This window comes from Zalophus californianus, chromosome 6, assembly GCF_009762305.2.
Source record: "Zalophus californianus isolate mZalCal1 chromosome 6, mZalCal1.pri.v2, whole genome shotgun sequence".
Lineage (NCBI taxonomy): Eukaryota > Metazoa > Chordata > Mammalia > Carnivora > Otariidae > Zalophus > Zalophus californianus.
Window position 1 is genome coordinate 86,906,348 of NC_045600.1, and position 7,706 is coordinate 86,914,053.

Below are 7,706 nucleotides of genomic sequence, written 5' to 3' on the forward strand. Positions count from 1 at the left end.
TAAATTTAAAGATGTCACTTTCATAAGATAATTCAAAACATGTTGATTGGAAATTTATAGGAAGGCCAAAAACTAGGGCAATAATTTTAAAATAACTTGATTTACTGGAATTTTTTTATTTTATTTTTTAAAATTTATTTATTTGACAGAGAAAGACACAGCGAGAGAGGGAACACAAGCAGGGGGAGTGGGAGAGGGAGAAGCAGGCTTCCTGCTGAGCAGGGAGCCCTATGTGGGGCTCCATCCCAGGACCCCGGGACCATGATCTGAGCCGAAGGCAGATGCTTAACCAACTGCGCTACACTGGAATTTTTAAAAAAGATTTTATTTATTTATTTATTTATTTATTTATTTATTTATTTATTTATTTATTTAAGAGAGAGAGCGAGAGAGAGCGTGCAAGTGCAGGGAGGAGCAGAGGGAGAGGGACAAGCAAACTCTGCATTAAGCATGGCTTGACATGGGGCTCAATCCCATCACTCTAAGATCATGACCTGAGCCAAAACCAAGAATCAGATGCTTAACTGACTGAGCCACCCAGGAATCCCTCTCTGGAATTTTTAAATTGAAAAAAGGAATTAGAGAACTCTGAACTCTATTATTGACCTCATCACATTACAAATAAATTGAATTTTTATATATCATCTCACCACCTGGTCTGGAGAATCTTTGGAAATTATTCATAAACTTTTTTTAAAAGTGTTTTTTTTTTTTAAGATTTTATTTGACAGAGAGAGACACAGCGAGAGGAAACACAAGCAGGGGGAGTGGAAGAGGGAGAAGCAGACTTCCCACTGAGCAGGGAGCCTGATGTGGGGCTTGATCCCAGGACCCTGGGATCATGACCTGAGCTGAAGGCAGATACTTAACGACTGAGCCACCCAGTAGCCTCTATTCATAAACATTTTGAAGAGAACATTTTAAGTAAGAAATAAGGACTATTATGGAAAGCTAATGCATGTACTACTTGTAGCAATTTGAATGAAGCATAATAAATATACCCTAGCTAATTTAAATAAATCTATCCTAAAAGGAAAGTGGAGTATGCTGTCTATAGTCATTAAAATCCCACTTTTTGCGTCACATAGAAAGAGAATACAGCAATAATGGTTGGTGTCCACTTTGATATCTACACACTAAGATTAACAAATGAATTTTGTGAAAACCCTTAAGTGGAAGAATTATTGTCTTTCAAACCATTATCAGCATATGTAAAAAAGAGTTTTAAGATGTAAAATTCTTTGAATGAGTGAAATTTTTGCCACTAGTTTTACTAATAGTCCAAAAGCAAATGATTACTATTCAATATTATGAATATTCATTTACCCACGAATAATATCATGAGTCAGATATCAGAATCCTGACAAAAATGGAAGACAATAAGATCCCTCACCCCTTGCCCCCCCCTACACAACAAAATGAGAATATTCAAAGAGGTACTGATGCTAAGAAAGCCTTGGTGTTGGTGGTATCTCTGTACTTAAAGACTTGATCTTCTAACTCTGCAGGTCTGGACCTTCGGTTGCCAGCTTCGCCGGTGGATATTTACCCCCACCCCCCAAAACTACCTTATTGTATGACATTGATTTATACAAAAGAACTAAGTTTGTAATAAAACATAAAATTGTCAAGCCCTCATTTAGTCTCTTTTATCTCACCATGGAAGTCTATTTAAGAAGCCAAGTTAAGGTTGGTGAATATATATATGTAACCAAGGCACTAATAACAAAAATACTATTTCTTCTGGCACATAAGTACCTAGTTAGGGGCTGCTATTATTTCCCATAGTGCTTTACAGCTTACAGATCCTTTTCATATGTTTTATTGATTGTTTGATTCTCACTCGCAAGAATTATATCAAGTAGTGGGTCCAGTATTATCATCTTTCTACTTCTTTTCCTGATAGAAAACAAAACAAAACAAAACAAAACAACCAGAGGCAGAGAGATTAAGTGCCTTAATTCAATCTCATAACTGATATAGTTGACATCTGTTGCTTTGGTTGGGCCAATTTCATTCCTCCTTTTGGTAACAGGACTGTGATTTTCCTTTAAGGAACTACTCCTGTGCGTTTTGTAGAGCTCCTAACAGGACTGTCAATCAAGGGGCTCTGCCTCTCTCCATTACATGTGACCCACGTGGGCCCATCAGGATCTTGTATATCCTCTGGATGCAGAGACTGGTATATAGGTAGGTATTGTGATCCAAGTAATTTAAGGTGTTTTTGTTTTTGTTTTTAAGAGTGAAGTAAATGAATTCTAGGAGTGAGTTGGCTTCACTTGAGAACTGTAAGAACTATGAAAACCTGGAGAGCTGCTTTCCAGAGAAAGCTGTTGGAGTGAAGCCAATATGGAGGAAAGTCCAGTGGAGAATGAGGGGTGGGGGTGGGAGAGAGAGAGAGAGAATGAGATAGAAGAAGATATTCCTGATTTCATTTGAGGAAGTGGATATAGTGATCCCTGAAGTCAGATCAACTCCTGGATTTTCAAGTTCAGTGAGTTAATAAATTCCTTGTTTGGCTTAGACAAGTTTGGACTAATTCACTTGCAATTAAAAAAAAAAACCCAAATACAGCTAATAAAATTCTTAGTTATGATTGAAACACATCTTTTGACATCAAACATATACCCATAAATGTCAAAAAGGATCCGCTGCTATTGTGGGATACTTGAGAACTCTCCTTTTTTCAAGGAGACAACCTGCCTTCTGTTCTAGGTTCTGTTCAAGTTTTCTTTCTTTTTTTTTTTTTTAAGATTTTATTTATTTATTCATGAGAGACGGAGAGAGAGAGAGGCAGAGGGAGAAATCAGGCTCCCTGCAGAGCAGGGAGCCCAAAACAGGACTCGGTCCCAGGACTCTGAGACCAGAACCTGAGCTGAAGGCAGATGCTTAACCGACTGAGTCACCCAGGCACCCAAGTTTTCATTTTTTAAAAAATATTTTATTTATTTATTTGAGAGAGAGAGAGAGAGAGAGAATGAGTGGGGGAGGGGCAAGCAGACTGCCCACTGAGCAAGGAGCTAGATCCCAGGACTTGGAGATCATAAGCTGAGCTGAAATCAGATACTTAACCTTTAACCAACTAAGCCACCCAGGTGTCCCTCAAGTTTTCATTTTTAAAATAATATCAAGAGGATGAGAAGACAAGCTACAGACTGGAGGGGAGAAGTTATTTGCAAAAGACATATCTGATAAAGAACTGTTATCCAAAATATACAAAGAACTCTTAAAACTCAACAAGACAAACAACCTGATTCAAAAATGGGCAAAAGATCTGAATAGGCCTTTCACCAAAGAAGATAAACAGAAGCAAATAAGCATATGAAAAGCTCCACATCATATGTTATCAGGAAATACAAATTAAAACAACTATGAGATACCTCTACACAAGAATTAGAAGGCCAAAATCCAGAACACTGACATTGCCAAATGCTTGTGAGACTGTGGAGAATAGAAACTCTTGCCAGTGGGAATGCAAAATGGTTCAGCCACTTTGGAAGACAGTTTGGCAGTTTCTTAAAAAACTAAACACACCCTTACCCTACAATCCAGTAATCTTGCTCCTTGGTATTTACCCAAAAGAGTTGATGACTTATGTCTACACAAAAATCTGTACACAGATACCAGCTTTATTCATAATTGCCAAAACTTGGAGGTAACCAAGATGTCCTTCCATAGGTGGATGAATAAACTGTGATACATCTGAAACTGGTTAAAGTTGAACAAAATCAAAATGGCTGCACTAATGCTTCAGCAAACCTCAATTTTAAAGTAATCTTTTTCCTCCCTTCTGCAAACCACCCCTCCTCCCTTCTTAGGGAAGGAAGCAGGTAAAACTCCAAAGACATGAGGAAGGCAGCTAGTAGCAAGTACGCACTTCCTGTCAGAACCCAGCTAGTTTCTGTATTTCCCTATAAAAACCTCAGCCCCTGCCTCCAGGTGGGCTCGCAGTTTTTGAAGGCCATAGCCTGCTGCAGCCTTCTTGGCCAGCCAGAGCAATAAAGCTATTTTTCCTCTTTATCCCAAGCTCTGACTTCGTCTTATATTTTGGCTCTGAAGCACGGAGGTTGGTTTTTGACAACACATCTAGACAATGGAATATCATTCTCTGCCAAAAAGAAATGAGTCGCTAAGCCACAAAAAGATGTGGAGGAAACTTAAATGCATGTGATTGAGTGAAAGAAGCCAATCTGAAAATGCTACATACTGTATGATTCCAAATATATGACATTCTGAAAAAGACAAACTGTAGAGCAAAAAGATTAGTGATTGCCAGGGTTTGGGGGAGCGATGGATGAATACACAGTGCACAGAGGATTTTTAGGGCAGTTAAACTCCTCTGTCTGATTCTAATAGTGGTGAATACAAGTCATACATTTGTGCAGTCCAATAGAATATACAACACAGTGAACCTTAATGAAAATTTTTGGGGGCTGGGTGGGTAGGAGGTATAGAGGAAATCTCTATACTTTACTCTCAATTTTGCTGCGAGCCTAAATAAAAATTAGTCTGGGGGTGCCTGGCTGGCTCATTTGGGGGAGTGTGTGACTCTTGATCTTAGGGTTGTGAGTCCGAGCCCCATGTTGGGTATGGAGATTACTTAAAAATAAAATCTTCAAAAATAAATAAAAATAAAATATAGTCTATTCAAAACATTTCAAAAGGGGCGCCTGGGTGGCTCAGTCATTAAGTGTCTGCCTTCAGCTCAGGTCATGGTCCCAGGGTCGTGGGATCGAGCCCCGCATCGGGCTCCCTGCTCTGTAGGAAGCCTATTTCTCCCTCTCCCACTCCCCCTGCTTGTGTTCCCTCTCTTGCTGTGTCTCTCTCTGTCAAATAAATAAATAAAGTCTTAAAAAAAAATAAAACATTTCAAAAGCCATTGCTTTTGTGGCAAGGTTAAGAGAATGTGTTGGTGAAATAATCCATGTAAAAATATGGTGTTTTTTTTTTTTTTGCATAGTGCAAGGAAGGAATTGTTAACCTTAAGAAGAAAACTTGTCAGTTATTTTACCAGCAAAAATGGGTTTATGCAGGAATAACAAAGAATTGCAAATGGAGGCATACACACTACAGCAAAAACCGCAGGCAAATCCAACAAAGAAGAATGTTACTTTATGGAGAAGGAGGAAGGAATTGGAAGGAATTATTTTGAATAAAAGTCCCTTGGAGGAAAGCAAAAGTTCAGTGTGTTGAGTTTCCCATTGGCTGAATTGCAGCAGTAGTTTGTTTCTTTTTATTTTATTTTATTTTACTATGTTATGTTAATCACCATACATTACATCATTAGTTTTTGATGTAGTGTTCCATGATTCATTGTTTGCGTATAACACCCAGGTAGTTGACTTCTTTTGGAGATGCAATGTACATTTTTCTCTGTTGGGGCATGTAATTGATGATTCTTCTTGTTGAAGATTCTTCTCTTGGGGTCTGTAATTGACAATTCTTCCTGTAACTGAGTAGTAATGTTCCTCCCTTCTAGCTTCCTGACTCTACTTTAGTGAGGTTTTCCTTTATTAATTTTCACAGAATGATGGAAAGTGCTGCAGAGTTGCACTGAGTGGGAATATTTTAGCACTTTGTGAATGTAAAAGAATATTTCTCGTGTAAATATATAAAAGTGGTTAAAATTGCTTGAGCAACACTTTTAGATTGGTTAACCATAGTTAAGATGGTAAACTATTTTTCCTTAGTAGCGCAGCTACTTTTCAGTTCCTTCTTTCCTTTCTTTTTTTTTTTTAAAGATTTTATTTCAAAGTAATCTCTACACCTACTGTGGAGTTTGAACTCACAACCCTGAGATCAAGAATCACATGCTCTACCAACTGAACCCGCCAGGCACCCCTCCTTCTTCCCTTTTTTTTTATTTTGTGAGCACATACCTTGTGTGAGTGTGTTCAAATTTGCAACACTAATCCATAGAAGCATAAGGTCATGGGCTGTAATGTCTTTTTCCTGTTTATCTTTCCCTTCATCATCCCTTTTCTCTGCAGGCCCTGGTTCCTACATCTTTTTCACTCAACTCTTTTTTTTTTTTTTTTAAGATTTTATTTATTTATTTGCGAGAGAGGGATGGAGAGAGCATGGGGGAGGTACAGAGGGGAGGGAGCAGCAGACTTCCTATTGAGCAGGGAGCCCAATATGGGGCTCAATCCCAGGACCCTGGGATCATGACCTGAGCGGAGGGCAGAAAAGGCAATACACTTAACCAGTTGAGCCACCCAGGAGCCCCCTCACTCAAATCTTTTTGTACCTCTCCTCCATTTTTCTTTTGTTTTTAGAAAAGACTGGAGAAAAATAAAGGGGAAGATGAAGAAAATCCTGTGAGAGAAGTAGGTCAAACTGGGAGTAGATTTATCAATCTTAGCACATTCTAAATATAGGAATAGAAAATCTTCATGTATTAACATTTTTTCTTTATTTGAATCCCCTATCTACCTACTCATTTTCAGTTAGCAAAAATAAAGGATATAGGAAAATTTAAGGAAAACACAAAATTGAGGTGAATAAATGGTTTTGATGGATTTATTACATTATATTTGCTCCTTCTCTTTTGGATTTCAAGGACCAGTGGGCTTGTTTTCCTTTTGCTATAAATATATACAGTATTTAACTTTTTCTTGACATTCTTTGGACTAACTTCTTCAGAGCTATATAATTATACTTTGTGTTATCTTTTGTCTTCCTAAGCTATTTTGGTCTAAAAGACTATACACCACCTTTTTCCTGTTAAGTTCTTCTATTAACTGTTGAATCTGTGTTAGTTTTGTTTTCCCAAAAAACAGCATCTTGATGTCCTTGAGTCTGAAGTATTGTTTTGCCACTTGTGGTGTTTTTTTCCTGTTGGAAGGCTTTACAATTTTTTCTCTGCATATTACATTTGACCCGACCTTCAAGGTTTGGCTTAAGGTCATTTCCTCTTTTAAGTTTTAAAAATTTCTCTAGTTACTTCCCAATTGTGCACTATACGACTGTGCATTTGTGGTTGGCCGAATAATGGCTCCCGCCCCCAAAGTCGCCCACTTTCAATTCCCGAGAATCTGTGAATGTTATCTTACGTGGCAAAAAGTACCTTGCAGATGTGGTTAAATTAAGGACCTTGAGATGGAGAAGTTATCTTGGGTTATGCAGAGGGGCTCAATGTCATCCTAAGGGTCCTTCTAAGAGGGAGGCCAGAGGATCAGAGTGGGAGAAGAGATGATGCTACAATGGTAGTAGAGGGAGAAAAGGCAATGGGATGTGGGGCCAGGAGTCAAGGAATGCAGGCAGTCTCTAGAAGCTGGAAAAGACAAGGAAGCAGATTCTTCTTCAGAGCCTCCAGAGTAACCAGCCCTGCCAACACCTTGATTTTAGTTCACTGAGGCTGATTTTGGACTTTTGACCTCCAGAACTATCAGATGATGAATCTGTGTTGTTTTAAGCTACCAAGTTTGTGCTAATTTGTTATAGCAGCAGTAGGAAACTAATATGACATCATTACACTCTTTACAATCCTCTAGGTCTGTTCCACATAATTTAGCACTTTATGTCATGTTCTCCAATCCTACTACATATAAATGGTAGAATATAAATTCTTGGTGGACAGGAACTGGAATTTCTACCTCTCCTTTTTACACCCCACAGTGTCTCGTCCAATCTTAGGAACAGAGGCATTTGGAATGGATTGATGCATAAAAGAGAATGGCCTCCTTTCTGTCTCCACTGCTGCC